At 48.2% G+C, this 17,509-nt stretch overlaps 1 pseudogene; it reads left to right on the top strand.

The window, feature by feature from the left end:
- Positions 1-3,921: 3,921 nt before the first annotated feature.
- On the top strand, positions 3,922-9,587 carry LOC112872439 (annotated as a pseudogene).
- Positions 9,588-17,509: the final 7,922 nt, after the last annotated feature.

The following is a 17,509-nucleotide window of genomic DNA, read 5'->3' as shown; positions in this document are numbered from 1 at the left end:
GGCTAAATGAAATAAACAGAAAACGGAAGCGGTAACTAAGCTTCTAGGCATCTTTCATCTTGGTGTCTCTCCTCCACAGGCAAACTTGAGTGTAGCACCGGCTGTCCTAGTTTCATCCATCGTCGTCGGGCTTGATCTTCGGGTCGGATCCTGCATCTACCAAACTATCACCAAGGACGGGATAGGTTCATATCTCCATCCGCATGCAAGCTTTAAGTGGAATGCAAGGGTATAAAAAGTAGCCAAAGGATAAGGCTGGGGTTTTCCTATGCAAGCTGCAAGCGAGTTTATATCATCATCCAAAACACCTTAACACGGGCTATCCCAACATCCCAGGTTTTCGGTCTAGACACACCTTCCAAAACCACCAAGTCGGTGCAAGAACTCCCTCTCCTCGCACCTCAGCTGCCCCAGGAAGGAATTCATCACTAGAGGGAGGTAGAAGATCAGTAACACTAATCTATGAAAGTGAAACTGGATCAAGAGTTGTACATGATCGAGTATGTGGCTATACGTATAGTTTTCATCCTGCAGGGGTTGTACACCTGGACCCACTCGAATCGGAGCCAGCCAGGAGCAACCTAACTGAACGATGAGACATTGGTCTACTGTAATGAAACTAGCGGCTACAGCCACCATCCTGATTTCCTGGGTTTGGTGGGTGCGTTCTTCCGCGAGAAGTCGCCCTGGGACTATGAAGCCTTCCTACACCGGGATCCCATAGAATCCTGCCACTCGGGAGACGTGAGGTCAACACCTCCTCCCCTTACACTGATACCCTATCCTCCTATAGGCTTGGTGCCATGCGTAGCTAGCTCTGACCGGATCCACCTGCATAATGGATAAGTGGTGTGCATGTTTGATATAGTTCCATCTCCAGGTCCACTAACTCAGCTTTAAGTGCCAAGGTGAGTATCTTCATCACAAGGTCTATCCGCCGCAACGGTCCATCGATGGCACCCATTACAGGTATGGCCCCCAAACTCCTCAAGTATCACAAGTAATTAGAAAGAATGTACCCGCAACAGGTACTCCGTAGGGTCTGCCCAACACACACCAAGCCCCAGATCCGAGGATCAGGTTAATTCACTCGGCCCAGCTAGAAGCTCCTAATCACCAACTGCTCAGAAGTGTATCTCCACTCACGCCAAGACTATTTGACCATATACCACACATACACATGCAAGGCAAGGCATCTCATAGATTCAACGTGGTAAATAGGAGTACAAGGAGTTTAAGCATAAAAGTAGGCTATGCAGGTTCATCTCATCATAATAGAAAATAAAGCGATAGCATATCTAGCAAGAAATGCCTAATCAGATCATAGATGGGCATGAACCTGGCATCTCTGCATAGTCTTCCTGGGCCTCTTGGGTCTTCTGGTCGTCCGGGACGTCAATCAACTCCTTCTTGCGGGGACCTATACGTAAATACGTATAAAGATAGGGCCAAAGTGCAAAAGTGGACAAAACTGCTCAAATAGGATCCAAATCACAACAAAACCTATCTAACGTGTCTGCATATAGAGGAAAACCATGTTCAAACAAACAAAAAAGTATATTTCAGAGCATTCTATGCAAGCACATGAATCAGAGGGCCCACGTCCTGAAGCAAACAACCCAAGAGGCCAAGAAACACACCTCCAACCAATCAGAGGCAGGCACACAGATTCAAGGGCCCATCTTGTAGACCAAACAAGCGCGCCAAAGCATGAATCACCAAGGATTAACACCAGGGCCCACCTGCCAGCCAACCTGAGGAATGCAAAGCCTGGGAGGTTCACCTAGGGTCGGCCGAACCCAGATGGGTTCCTGTCCGGGTGCACTTTGACGTGGATTACCCCTTACGCTTCCTCAAGACCGTGGCTAAGGTTTCCATACTTAAAGATGGCGGGAACCACCCTGGGAGGCTATAAAAGGAGGCCCTCTCCCCCTCATTCAACACACACCATTTTGGAGAAGAGAAGAAGTAGGGGGGCTCCACCCTTTTAGAGATACTTTGTAGAGTAGGTTAGGGAGTGTGTGGAGGAGAAGTTTGGGAGGAGAGCCGGAGTTGTCGGCCTCCCTCTACTTGTATCTCGGCGGATACGAACCTCTTTTGATTAAGTATCTGGGTTCGTCTACGGTAGTGAGTACTTATCAAGGTTAAGTTCTAGTTATCATTCGCTTGTGGGATCATCATTCGTCCTCGGATGTTTGCTTCTAGCCTAAGGATTTGAGTCTTAAGACGGAGTTTTGCCGGGATTAGAAGTAGTGATCGATAGCGTAGACGTGGTGTCTAGGCTTGAAGTCGCCTTTATTTGCTACCCTTTCCCACAGTCTATCGGGGTAGGTGGTGGTGGTGACAGCCCTGTCCGTCCTTCCTAGTCCCCCACGTTTGGATTGGTCGTAGAGCTAATAGCCGGATATGCTTGGCAGACCAGGTGTAAACCGGTACCCGAAGCAAGCGGGTAATACCTACAATTATCTTTCTTAAGTATCTCTATCCTTAGTCAACCACACTACCCAGACTAAAAAGAAGCGGAGGGGGTGGTTGACGTGACTTGGCTTGAGGAGTGCTGGGCGCCGGCGTTGATTCTGCTCAGAAGATTCCTGTGGTCCCATTATCCTCTGTTCTTTGTCCTAAGTGAGAATTAAATCATGCCACCGAATATACCCGCAAAAGCATAGCGTAGTTTGTTTGGTTGATGTCTAACTTTAGTGCTTTGTTAGAAAAATGGATATTTCTGACAAAGAAACACAATATTCTAAGATACAATTGAAATTTTTTGGGGATTCTTAGAGAGTATTTGGTAATTTTTTTGAAAATGCTTATCAAATTTCAGCACGCGCGTCTCATAACACAGTTTGCCTGAACCAAACGCCAGGCCCAAGCCTTTTCTTTTGAGCATCTTCAGTATCCCAACCCCGAAAAAAATACACTAAAGACAGAGAAAGCTAGATATTTCTCGTCCCACGGAGGTGGAAGATAATGTATGGAGTGTTTAATTACGGAAGCTCAAGGTTCATTCCAAATCCTATCTATTTCCCCAATTTGGAAATTTCCCGTGGTCCAACTCGAAGCGATCAGGGAGCGGGCACCGTACTTGTGGCTGTGCATAGCAAGGTTTCCCCCCAGTTTGGGCACGGGTGACGTGGCCACGCCGTAAAGCTGAGTCCAGTGCATCGCCTCACTCTCGCCCCGCCACGTCAGCTCTTGCCCCCACTCTCACCTCACTCTCACCCCACCCCTTCAATACAGAGCCTATAATGCCAGCTCTCACTTCTCTCTCGTTCACGTCAGCTTTTCTTTTTCAGATTTAATTATTTCACTTTCTTTTGTTCGCGTACGCAAAATAATTCAATAAACTAATTTTATTCAACTTAAAAAAAGTTACCGATTACATAATAAATAAAAAATTACATAATAAATAAAAAAATACATAAATCTAAGGATGACTATGTGCCCACATGCTTAACCAAATCTTGAAGTGTGGATGGGAGAAATGAGCTCAAATGGGGTGTGGAAGGAGTGAAAACCGGATGGAGTATTTATAGGGGGTTAGAGATGAAATTTGAAATTTTTTGCAATTTTTTTTAAATTTTTTGGAGTTCAAACGGTCAAATAACGACCAGTTCAACGGATAGTCCGCGTGGACCAATCAAAACGCGCCACGTTACGTCCTCTCGCCTGGAACCCGCCGCGCAACGCACCGCCTCGCTACCGCCCGCCTACCGCCCCACCGCGCCTGCCAACGCCAGCGGGAGCATAACACTACTGCCTAGCGCCCGCTGTCGCCCAGTAGCACTACAGCTCTCTCTCCCTCTCACCTGGGCCGGGGCGACAGGGGGCGGTATCGCCCCGCATTGGCACCAGCCTAACACTGAGTGGCCAGCATCGACTCCACCCATCTTCGCCAATCGCCAATTCGCCATGGCCACGGCTGCGTGTGCTCCTCCACTCGGCGCCACAGAAAGGGTGCCAAGAAAAGGAAAAGAAAACCATTTTTTTCCCTACCCAAATCGAGGGCGTGTCCAGGTAAACAAGAGCGCGCGAGAGAGTGCGCGGCTCGGCGCCGAAGGAATCCATCGAGTTCGCCCCCAAGAATTCGTGGGAGCTGCGGACAGGAGTGAGTTTTCGCCGCCGATTCCGTCGCCGGCGACTGTGTCGGCAAGCGCCGAAGGTGAGTGTTCAGAGCTCCCTCTGTTGCTGCTCTATCCTTTCTGTTTTCACGCCGTCGGTGCCGGCACGGGAGACCCTCGATGGCCAGCGGGTCAATTGGCGGCCCCCGCGGGGAGGGAGAGAGCGGGGAGGAAAAACGTGGGGACGGGCCCTTCTTCTCTTCTCTATTTCCCCCTTTTCCAATTGTTAGGAGAAACTAACCAAGTAATTTTTGTTTTGGAGGTTTAGGCTACGTTTGGATCCAAAGGCAAATGACAAAAAGTTAAATGGTAAAATTTTTGCTCCTGTCACATCAGATGTTTGGACGCTAATTAGAAGTATTAAATATAGTTTAATTAAAAAACTAATTACATAGATGAGGACTAAATGACGAGACGAATCTATTAAGCCTAATTAATCCATAATTAGCAAAATTACGGTAGCATTTGCCCTTTTGCACTTTGGAATGTTTGGATCCAAAAGTGCAAAAAAAGTGCAAAAGAGCAAAAGTTTTGCTCTTTCTCTTTCTCTTTCCGTTGGATCCAAACAGGCCCTTAATAGTGTATGGCTAAGCGCCAATTTGCATTTATGTGCTATATCTTGCTTGAAGTTTACTGTGTCCTGATTACACCACCCTTAATGCACCTGAGGTGGTGATTTCCAATTAGTTGCATGTCTACCTATCAAAAATGTTGTTTGGCAAGGCAACAGCGTAGCAGAATGAAGAAATCTGCATTTGAGTCCGTGAATGTTCTTTCCAAATTCCAAAAAAAAACTACATAGGAGAGTTGGATTTCAGTCCATGGCAGCCGAGAGAGCTTCCCTTCTCCATGCTCAATTGTTGCCATTTCTAAACTGCGAACCTGCACAAACTAATGTTCAAAATGTCACCTAATCTGATGTCAATATTCACAAAAAAAAGGTCAGAGACAGATGAACAGATTGTTATTCTTATTCTTATACAATTAACTTTAGGAAAGTAGTGCTGTAATGACGCTCCATAAGTAGGGATTAAAGTTTGCTGATGTAGTTTGCCATCTCTTCTAGATATCGGAACTTGAGGCCCAAGATGGAGCTCTGCACGGCATGTATCTGGACTTCAGCGCAGTGGTCTCAAACAGTAACTCCTAACAGACGAGCATCATACCATGGATTTGTGAGGTCAATCTCCACATCACCCCAAAGGAGAAGGCGATCAACCCTCTGTGTCATGAATGCTGCATCAACTAGTGCTCCAGTCTCATCTCAAAGCGTAACCCAACTTCCACGCAGCAGCGGCTCAGGTCTCAAAAGTATATCCAGCAACAAACCCAGCAGTGCAATGGAGCAACTTGATATTGAACGTGGTGTTTGTATCCCATTCCGAAAGTACACTCCAGAAATGGTACTGAAATCTGCAAGCTTTTATGTTTATAGGATTGACTTGCTAAAAGTTATTTTAATTGTGTGCATTTCTACAATTGCTAGGTCAGGAAGAAGGTATTGGATTCAAGAGGCTCCATACTATCCCTCGCTAGTCGGGGAGTGTAGATAATTTGGAAACTCGGATTTTACTGGTCATCTCTAATGTATGATTTCTTGGTTGGACGGGATGAAGAAATTGTTCCATATCGCGCCCGCCAGCTTCGCAATCTTTTATGTGATCTGGGGCCATCTTTCATCAAAGCAGGACAGGTCATATCATTTAGCCTTGATGATAAAGGATACATCTCATTGTACAATAGGAATCACTGGTCCTATCTTTCCTACACAATCGTCCTAACTTTCTTTGGTTCTGTTCTTCAGGTTCTAGCAAACAGGCCTGATATTATTCGAGAGGATTATATGAATGAACTCTGCATCTTGCAAGATGATGTTCCTCCAGTCCCTAACCAGGTATATGGTTACAGCAGATATTTGTTCTTCAAGATAATATTAGAGTATGTGCAGATGAAATTAGAGTGATTAACCAAGTTGAGTTTGTTGCTGAATACTTGGTAGGTGGCTTTTGCCATAATTGAGGAGGAACTTGGACAGCCTCTAGAGAGATTGTTCAGCAAAATTTCATCAGAGACAATAGCAGCTGCTAGTTTGGGCCAAGTTTACCGCGCCACACTAAGAGAAACTGGCGAGGATGTTGCTATTAAGGTTCCTATATTCACTTTGTTTCTGTTATCAGTTTACTTCTTTTATTACCTTTACTATTCTTTTTTCTATCTAGACACATTATTTTTTTTCTAAGTATGGTCTTTAAAAAAGGATGAGTATAACTGTATAAGTATACCCTGGTAATTGTGTCTCTGTACACTTCGCATGTCATGAACCAAATGCTTAAATGTGCTCCGGGAATCAATACTTATCTATTTGATTTATGTCATTGAAATTGCAGGTTCAGAGACCAGGGATTGAACCAATAATATACCGAGACCTTTTTCTGTTCCGCACTCTGGCTTCATTTTTGAATGGGATTAGTCTTCAGAAATTAGGGTGCAACGCAGAGCTTATTGTTGATGAATTTGGTGAAAAACTTTTGGAAGAACTTGATTACACTCTTGTAAGTATCTTTGTAGCATTTAACTGTCATTGTCAATTTAGCAAATTTGCTGTTACCGCTGTCATGTTCCTAATATAAAGTGCATTTATTCTGTTTCAACATTAAATTACTTATCTTTGCTTCCTTTTTGATAATTTTATAGGAGGCTAATGTTTTTAATTGCCTTTTGCATCATATTAGGAAGCTACAAATATCGAGGATTTCCTAGAAAATTTTAAGGATGATCCAACTGTTAAGATACCTCAAGTGTACAAGCAGCTCTCAGGTTCTCGTGTTCTGGTGATGGAGTGGATAGATGGAATTAGATGTACGAACCCACAGGTTTGACCATCCATAATGTTGTTTGTTTGTTTCAAATGTGCAATAGTTCATGGTGAATCTTTAGCAGCACTGATTCCAAATTCATTCATGCAGGCTATAAAAGAAGCTGGAATTGATGTGGAAGGCTTTCTCACAGTTGGAGTAAGTGCTGCCTTGCGTCAGTTACTTGAATTTGGTCTTTTCCATGGAGGTCCACATCCTGGGAATATTTTTGCAATGCGTGATGGTCGGATTGCATATGTCGACTTTGACAATGTGGCCGTCCTTAGCCAGGTCTGTAAAATGCTCTTGTCTAGTAGTAGAATTCTTTGCACTTACAGTTAGTTACATTGTTATTGCTGCTTTTTTTCCTGTCTATATATATGCATTTTCTACCTTGTATCTGATAATGCTGCATCAAATGTATTTTCACGAAATGGAATTCCTTCTCTTTTGTGAACTCATGTTTGCAGTGTCACATTTGCACGTTATACATGGAAACAAAAAGTGGTTAACATGCTGTTTTTTCATTGTTATCTCCTATGTGCAGCAAAATAAACAAATCCTAATCGATGCTGTTGTTCATGCTGTCAATGAAGATTACGCTGAAATGGCAAATGACTTCACTAGGCTGGGTTTCCTCCCTAGTGGAACAGATGTAGCCCCAATTATTCCAGCTCTGGAAGCCATTTGGCAAAACTCAGCTGGAAAAGGCTTGGCAGATTTCAATTTCCGGAGTGTGACTGGTATGTTGATATGGTTAGAATTGTGTCGACGCTGACAAATTAAAGCTTGTTTGTTTCTTTTTCTCACGCCGTACACAAGTTGTTGTTTTTTCAAATCTCAATGTGTTGTTACTTTATTTTTTTAGCACTTGGTCATATGAATTGTGAATATTATTTTTTACTGCATTTCTGTATGGTTGCTTATTCATGTATAGTACACATTTTTTTCCTTCCACTAATGAGAAGTTTTTTTGTAACATGTTATATGTTCAGATATTTCAAAATATCCAAAGGAAAATATACTTCATTTTTTAATGTTAATTAAAATCACAGGGAAGTTCAATCAGCTCGTCTACAACTACCCAATCCGCATTCCAGAAAGGTTTTCCTTGGTTATCCGTTCGTTGTTGACGCAAGAAGGAATTTGCTTCACACTAAAGCCTGATTTTAAGTTTCTTGAGGTATGGTGTGTGCTGCCTTTGAGCTCATGGAAACACCAATTTGCATTTCTGTGTTTACTTACATTCTTTTCTCTATGTTTCCTCATATTTAGGTTGCATATCCATATGTAGCAAAGCGTCTGTTGACAGATCCAAACCCTGCTCTGAGAGAACGCCTGATTCAGGTAACTTGTGTAGACCCTATTATTAGAGATGTGTGTGTGGTGTTTCCCAATCCCTGTACGTCTCTACACCTATTGACATAAATGCAAAGACTATGTGAACCAAATAGTCAAATTAAGCATTATTACTGGGAAATAAATGGAAACTCTTCTGTGAATGTGGAAAAGTTGCGAGTTTCAAGTGCATGTTGAAGTGCACCATTATGCATCTACTTTTCAGATTCTACAATTGCTTGTGCCTTTTATATTTTTTAGCATTATTTCCTCATATCTTTTCTGTGCAGGTATTATTCAAAGATGGGGCATTCCAGTGGAAACGACTAGAAAACCTTATAGTTCTTGCCAAGGAATATGTGTCCAAGATGAGCAGCAATCCTGCACTGAAAAAAAACAGTTCGTGAGTATTGGAACCACTGTCTTGCCATCCTGCATATGTTTGTTCGATCTAGAATTTTCCTGATCTTTTGATCTATCAGGCAAGCTGTGAGAAGTCAACAGCTGGAGAGCAAACTTGATCTCACTGAAACAATAAAGGATGGAGCACGGATGTTCTTTATCGATGCTGGGATCAGGAGACAACTTATACTGGCTTTCACTGAAGACTCCAAGTTGCATGTAGAAGAGGTACTATAGATAGATTGTTCAATCGTCCTGTAAATTGCTTGTGTCCCTATAAAATAAAAATAAATTTGACATAATCTCACTCAGTGAATGAATGCAACTCATTTCTTTTTTTGCAGCTTGTTGATGTGTACAGACTGGTTGAAGATCAAATAGATATGCCTTCAGTTGCCCTTGAGGTTCTCCAAGGTCAGTCAGTCAAATTCTGTTTACTTGATCTTATCACTATGGGAACATTTCTCCTTGCTAGGAATATAATGTATTACTTACTCTTTTGTGCAGATCTGCCATCAGTTGTGCGCGATTTCATGCTTTCTTGGAGTGATTCCATCCTGTCAGATCGCCGGTACTAAATACTTTTAATCACCCGCACAGCTAGCACAGAAAGCAGAGCGAACTTTAGACCCTGCAAGATCATGGTACCTCAAGACAATCTGCACAAACTACACAGGCATTCCTCGCTGTATACAATTCGTTTTTCCTGTAATTTTTGTATAGCGAAATCTGCAACGTTCAACTTCTTTCTTTTCTTAGATCTTCTCAGTTTGTATGTTCTGTGTAGCGCAAGGGAACTTGTATATAGAATGAGCTTGTAATTTTGAATACTGTAGGTGTACAGAACCAGCTTACGAATATATACATCAGGATCAACGTCTTTCTGTTGACTTCTACGTGTCTGCAGGGACATTTGTTTCCCTTTCCTCCACTTGCTTTTTTTTTTGTCTGCAGCGATCATAATTTTTGACCGCAAATAAGTAGGCTGCCATCAACAGTTTTCTGGTTGCTCTGTTCTGTTGGTTGGTGCAAAAAGATTAGTAAGCATATTGTGTTTAGGTATATGTACTACATCTTGTTACTAGTCGTGGGGATGTAGCTCAAATGGTAGAGTTTGTTTTGCATGCGAGAGGCACGGGGTTCGATCCCCCGCATCTCCATGCTTTCAAATATTTCATTTTTAATTTCCATCGCCACGGCTCCCAAGGTTTTCAATTCCGGAATGAAAAAAATCAGTGCCCAGCGAAAAATGCGATATTTCTGGAATTTCGGATCAAATTCAAATAAATTCAATTTTTTTAAAAAATTTTGTAGAATTTCACTAGAAACTATGTCTAGTCCACCCTACATCATAACTGTATAAAAAAACAGACAAACAAACAAGACCATTTGACATGTTATAGCACAGATTAGATAGATTCAGGCATCTCAATGTGTCGATGTCATCCATCACTCTAAATGCAGTCCCAGACTGCTAGTGTCCCACATATTACAGTCCACAGTACATGCTTGAAGCACAGAGCACCAATGTAGATCCCAAATGAACATCATTTGCGTTGCAAAATACAGGAGGGCACTTCAAAACCAAAAAAAAAAACTTGGACAAAGAACATGCACCAACAAGGAGTGTCATAGCTACATCTTCTCCATGGAGGCCTACAAAATAGACATGAAATATTTCAAAATCTGAGAAACAAAAAATCTCTAAAAGGCCAAAGCATGCTCTTGCTTTTGTTCAAACAATATTCTAATTGTGCAGCAAATGAAATCTGAGCAGGTGTTAGGAGCATTGTAAACTGACCTTTTAGAGTTGAGAGACTCTCTTAGGAGTTGGCTTCTTCTTCCTAGTTGATCTTGGACGGATAGAACAGCTTGGCCCTCCAATATCTTAACTCCTGAACGGCGGGCTGCACCACCACGGGCTCTACTACCACTACTTCCATCACCTATCACAGATCATATTTTTCAAAAAGAAAAAGAAACAAGCAAGTTAACAATAATCAGTGGTTGAAGTTCACTGAAAAACAGAAGGCACGTCTCTTTGTGCCGCTTGAGGATGAAGTGACATACTGCATTCTTCTACGCCTGTTAGGGAGATCATGCTCGCCTCTGCAGAATGGCTTTCATCCTCATTTGGTGTGCCATGTATCGCCCTGGCGCATGGTGGCCTTGGCTCTCCTGTCTCCCGTTTGGTGCGCGTGCTTTGCAGCCTTTTGCCGTCACGCACGCATCACGTGCTTCACACGTGTCTCCTCGTGATATCTGTTTCCACAAATCAACACGAGGTCAGATAGGATAGTTTGGCCTACATACTTGCAACGCTTTTACCTCAATCAATCGATGGTTATTCACGCGAATATCCAACTCTATCACTCCGTACCTCCTGCAGGTTGAACAAGATGTGATCTGGGAGATGCTGCCCAATGTTGTGGAAGGTTTCTGTAGATATAATGATCAACGACAAGCACTAGAGTACAAAAGGAAGACCTGGTGTCCTCAAAGCGCAAAATATAGCACAGTTGCTCTAGAGATTACATAGCCACTGATGACGCTTTCGAAAGCATACCTGATGGAAACTTCTAGCGCCCCTACCAGGATGATGATGTCAAGGACGCCGAAGCCTTGACTGGCCGGACCTCGGCTACGCAATTCGTAGCCACCGTCCGTCTTCTCCGGTGAGGTTAGACCCCTCTACCGCAGGCTCTCTCTTGAGAGAGAGAGAGGAGATTAGGAGATAACTTCGTGCTTGATTCCGTCCAAGTATAGTTACATGATTATATGGCCCTTAGCCCACTAATTTTAGAAACTAACAATAGGAAAGAGCTACTAACAAGGGAAAGCTATCTTTGTTTTCCATCTTAGCCACATGCCGTGACTTCCTCTTCATGCGTGCCTGCTGTGCGCAATGCACGTTCTGCTGCGCGTCGCACATCCCGCGCCCGGCGACGCCTGGTGTATGTCCGGCTGTATCGCCCGGACATGACATCTCTCCCCTCCTCGAGAGGCAGCTCGTCCCCGAGCTGAAATGCTGGATACCTGGCACAGAACGGCTCGACATCTTCCCAGGTGGCCGATGCAGAGGACTGACCCTTCCATTGGACCAGGACTTGCTGGACGCCGCGAACGAGGCGTCGACGGACAGCGCGTTCCGGCTCTGGAGCAATGGCGCCGTGGTGGACCGGCGGAAGTGGCGGAGGAGCGTCTGGCGGGGTGCCATGGAACTTCTTCAGGAGGCCAACATGGAACACATCGTGCAGGCGAGCCTGAGGTGGAAGGGCGAGGCGGACAGCGACCTCGTTGATCAGCTCGGTGATGCGGTAGGGCCCGAAGTAGCGCGGCTTAAGCTTGCCGGTGGTGGCCTGGGGCAGCGACGCAACCGGCCGTTGACGAAGGCGGAGCAGCACCCAATCATCAACCTTGTACGAAACAGCACGATGGGCCTTGTCGTAGTGACGCTTCTGAACCGCCTGAGCTTGCTCGAGACGAGCACGGATGTCGGCGATGAATTCCTGCCGTTCTTCCATGTTCTTGGCAACTGCTGCCACCCGAGTGTCCCCCGGCTCGTAGGACCGGATGGTTGGTGGCTCGCGCCCGTAGACGACTTGGAACGGAGTGTCCCGAAGTGAGCTTTGGTACGCCGTGTTGAAGACGAACTCCGCCCATGGCAACCACTGCAGCCAGTGTCGTGGACGGTCGCCCGTGAGGCAGCGAAGATACATGATGATGACTCTGTTAGCCGCCTCGGACTGCCCATCTGACTGCGGGTGGAAGGCAGTGGTCATGTGTAACTTGGTGCCCACCAAGCGCATGAGCTCCCTCCAGAATGTCGACGTGAAAATCGGGTCGCGGACGTGAAGATCGGGTCGCGGTCGGACACAATGGATTGCGGCACCCCATGAAGACGGACGATGTCGGCAAAGAAAGCTTGGGCGACCGTCTCGGCGGAGTACGCGTGGGCGAGCGGAATGAAGTGGGCATATTTGCTGAACCTGTCGACCACGGTGAGGATGACCGACTTGCCCCGCACACGAGGAAGCGCCTCGATGAAGTCGATGGCGATGTCCGACCACACACCCTGCGGAACAGGCAGAGGTAGAAGAAGGCCGGCAGGGTGCAGTTGCTCCGACTTGTAGCGCTGGCACGTGACACACTCGCGAACAAAGTCCTGGACGACCTGCTTCATGTTAGGAAAATGAAAGTCACGCCGGAGCCGATGAAGGGTCCGCTGCACCCCGTCATGTCCCTCTTCATGCACGGCTCGGAGGACCTCCAGCAGGAGGGGGGACGCAGGCGCGATGTAGAGGCGGCCCGCATACTGCACCATGCCGTCGACCACCGCCCATGGAGCCCCACGGGAGCCGGCGCGCACTTCGTCCTGGATGGCGGCGAGAGCTGGGTCGGTGAGCTGGGCTTGCCGAAGACGCGCGATGAAGTCGAAGCGCGGGGCCGATAGGACCAAGACAGTCCCTTCTTCTAGCGTGTCATGGCGGGAGAGCACGTCAGCCACCACGTTCGCCGCCCCAGCCTTGTACTCGACGGTGAAGTCGAAGCCCAGAAGCTTGCCCACCCAATGGTGTTGAGGGATCGTCGCGAGGCGTTGATCGAGCAGGTATTTCAAGCTGTAATGATCAGTCTTGACGATGAAGCGACGCCCCCAGAGGTACGGCCGCCAATGGCGGACGGCTTGGACGAGGCCGATGAGCTCACGCTCATAGGCGGCGAGGGCGCGGTGTCGTGGCGCGACGGGTCTGCTGAAAAACGCCACCGGGTGGCCCTCCTAGACGAGGACCGCGCCGAAGCCGTGCAACGAAGCGTCACATTCGACGATGAACGTCTTGGTGAAGTCCGGCATGGCGAGGATCGGAGCGGAGGAGACGGCCGCCTTGAGGGCATCGAAGGCCGCTGTTGCCGCTGCACTCCATGCGAATCCATCCTTCTTAAGAAGGGCAGTCAGGGGCGCGGCGATTGTACCGTAGTTGTGGACGAACTTGCGGTAGTACCCCGCCAGGCCGAGGAAGCCCCGGACCGCCCGAGCTGAACGTGGAGCTGGCCACTCATGGATGGCCTGCACCTTGGCCAGATCCAAGGCGACTCCCGCCTCTGAAATGACGAGGCCAAGGTACACGACCGAGGTGACGCCGAAGGCACACTTGGTGTGCTTGACGAAGAGGCGCTGGCGCCGCAGCTCGGAGAAGACGTCCCGGAGGTGGCGCAGGTGGTCGGCCCATGTCTTGCTGTAAATTAAAATGTCATCAAAGAAGACGAGGACAAACCGGCGGAGGAACGGTCGGAGAACATCATTCATGAGCGCCTGGAACATGGCCGGAGCGTTGCAGAGGCCGAAAGCCATCACCAGGAAGTCGTACAGGCCATCATGAGTATGAAACGCGGTCTTGTGCACGTCCTCGGGCCGCATCCGCACTTGATGGTAACCCGACCGCAAGTCAAGCTTGGTGAAGAAGCGCGCGCCGTGGAGCTCGTCGAGTAGCTCGTCGACCACCGGGATGGGGAAGGCGTCCTTGACGGTGAGCGCGTTCAGGGCGCGGTAATCCATGCAAAATCACCACGACCCATCCGGTTTCTTGACGAGGAGGACGGGCGAAGAGAACGGCGAGTCGCTGCGGCGGACGATGCCCTGCTCGATCATGGCGGCACACTGCTGCTCGAGCTCGTTCTTGTGGGCGACCGGGTACCTGTATGGCCGCACCGCCACCGGGGAAGCATCAGGCTTGAGGATGATGCGGTTGTCGTGACCCCGGGCTGGCGGAAGACCGGTCGGCTCAGCGAAGACGTCGGTGAAAGTGCCCAATAGCCCTTCGAGAAGGGCGTCCGCGGCCACGGCCACGGTGGCCTGTAGGCGCGGTGCGGTCGGTGATGGCACGCCGTGCCAGCAGATGGTGTGGCCCTCGTGCTGGAACAACATGCGCCGGCGGGCGAGGTCCCAGACGATGGGTCCCCTCGCGCCGAGCCACTTGGTGCCGAGGACGACGTCGTACCCTGCCAACGGCATGACGAAGAGGTTCGCCGGGAACAGAGCGCCTGCGATGAGTAGGGGCGCGTCGCGGAGGACGCCCTCGCAGGTGATCCATTCGCCATTGGCAACCATGGCCGTCATACGGGGTCGCTATCGTAGCGGTAATCCGGAGCGCCGCGCCGCCTCTTCCGAGATGAAGTTGTGCGTGCTGCCGGAATCCAGGAGCGCAACGAGGGAAGTGGCCCCAAGCGTCACGACGATCTGCATGGTGTCTGCCGTGGGCACCCCGGCCAGGGCCTGCAGAGAGAAGCAAGGTGCCCCGTTGTCCGCGTCGGCCGCGACGTCCTCGGTGTCGTCAATCTCCACCCCGTCAACGAAGAAAAGGCGCCTGCAAAATCTGTTGCGGCCACGAGAATATTTTTCGTCACAGTTAAAACAGAGCCCCAAGCGACGCCGCTCCGCCTGCTCCTCCGGAGTCAGCCGCCTCTGATTTCCCGCACCAGGAGCCGGGGGAGCGCCCACCGGGGGCGCCGGGAGAGCGAGCGGTGGAGGGGGTGCGGCCAACGCTGGGCGGGGCGCCAGAGCCGGGAGAAGACCGCGCGGGGCGGGCCGAGCTGGAGCCGGAGCCGGAGCCGGCCTGGAGATCTCCATCAATTCGACCTGGCGCACCAGGCTCATCGCCGCCGCTAGCGTCTCCGGGTTGTGGAGGCGGACCGCGTGGCTAAGCGGCGGAAGGAGACCACCGGTGTACAGCTGGACGCGCTGGATCTCATCAAGCCGACCCGCGCGAGGAAGAAGAGCCTGGAAACGGTTCGAGTACTCCTCCACGGACCCCAAGCGCCGGCACTCGGCGAGCTCAAACAAAGGCGCCGCGCGGAGGGGCGGCCCAAACCGCAAGTTGAGGAGGTCCTTGAAGCGGCCCCAGCGCGGTGTGCCTTCGTCCTCCTGCAGCTGTATGTACCACAGCTGCGCCACATCCTCGAGGTTGTAGGAGGCCATCCAGACCTTCTCCTCCGCCATGGTTCGCTGCTGATGAAAATAGGATTCACAACGGTTAATGAAGATCAGCGGATCTGACTTGCCGTCGTAGCGCGGGAAGTCCATCTTCTGGAACCGGGGCGGGCGATCGTTGTGGTGCTCGCCGGTCGGTTGGCGGTGGCCGGCGGACGATGACTGATCGGTGGACAGGGCTTGGATGGCCCTGGCATTGGCCTCAGCGGTGGTTTGGAGGGCTTGGACGGCCTTGGCGAGGTTCTCGACGGTGGTCCTGAGGTCGTCCCCCATGGTTGGCGCGGCGCAGGAGGTGGCTGAGCCTGGTGAAGAAGGGCCGGTGGCTGGTGATGACGAGGTGGGTCGAGGAGGCGAGGATCGCCGGGATCGTGATACCAGGTTGTCAAGGACGCCGAAGCCTTGACTGGCCGGACCTCGGCTACGCAATTCGTAGCCGCCGTCCGTCTTCTCCGGTGAGGTTAGACCCCTCTACCGCAGGCTTGAGAGAGAGAGGAGATTAGGAGATAACTTCTTGCTTGATTCCGTCCAAGTATAGTTACATGATTATATGGCCCTTAGCCCACTAATTTTAGAAACTAACAATAGGAAAGAGCTACTAACAAGGGAAAGCTATCTTTGTTTTCCATCTTAGCCACATGCCGTGACTTCCTCTTCACGCGTGCCTGCTGTGCGCAATGCGCGTTCTGCTGCGCGTCGCACATCCCGCGCCCGGCGACGCCTGGTGTATGTCCGGCCGTATCGCCCGGACATGACAGATGACGACGATGACGATGCTGATGATGAGGGCATCCCAAGCGATGTCAGAGTAATAAGAGATCTCACTAAGTTATCTCTTGTGGTTTGGGTCATGGCAATGGCTGGTGCGCGTGTCGTTTTCTTTCAGAGACGTTGCTTTAGACGGGCTTTCACTGGGTCCAGGGGTTGCAGTTGGTCATGGCCTCATAGGTGATGCTAAAGACTTGTCTTTTACTCGCTGTGGTATAATAGTGATCATATCGTTTGATTTCTTTTTATTCTTTAGCTGTGTGCTTGTGGCGGAGGCTGGAACCAGTTTATGTTTGATTATATCACTGATGTTATTATCTGAGATCAATAAAATTTTCCTTTATCTAAGAAATCTCTAGACTCCACAGGTATACTTAAAGACAGTGTCTCGTTTCAAAAAAAAAGACAGTGTTGTTCTCAATTAATTTTTTTTCTAAGCACGAGGCCCACATAATATGCATGATTGTAAATAACCTAAACTTGTCAATATCATTATCGCTAACTTCACCATATTGTATAATAAATTGGTCTATATGCTCTAATATGGTTCTACCATCATCATTAGTGAATTTAAAAAATTCAGGAATTCCAAACCCCTAAGGATATGCAACGTACTCATAATCATTAGGGTATGTTTAGATATAATCGACATTTGACTTTAGGTTCCTTGCAAAAAGTACCTAAAGATCTTAGTCAACTCCTCCTTTGAAGGTGACTTGATCAAAAATCTTCAGCGCTAGGCCAATTATTTGCAATTGATGGACTATAGGCTTAATTAGCTTGTGCAAGGTTTGGGGGTGAAGAAACATGTCACAGCGAACTTGCTGGCCTATATGGCACACTTACATTAGGGGTGAGCTATATAAAATTTTATGATGTGAAATTGGTTCATTAATTCAGCTAGGCATTTGGTTGGCCAAATTAATTACCATAGCAATAGTAGCAAGAGCTGAAATCCCTTCGCTAGCCGAATCATCAATGATAGTTCGGCTTTGTATATTATTTATTGGTGCTCCCATAGGAATTTTATTTGCTTGCCAATT

Source organism: Panicum hallii, chromosome 8, assembly GCF_002211085.1.
Source record: "Panicum hallii strain FIL2 chromosome 8, PHallii_v3.1, whole genome shotgun sequence".
NCBI lineage: Eukaryota > Viridiplantae > Streptophyta > Magnoliopsida > Poales > Poaceae > Panicum > Panicum hallii.
The sequence above is the reverse complement of the archived record's forward strand: the minus strand, read 5'-3'. Positions and strand labels throughout refer to the sequence as shown.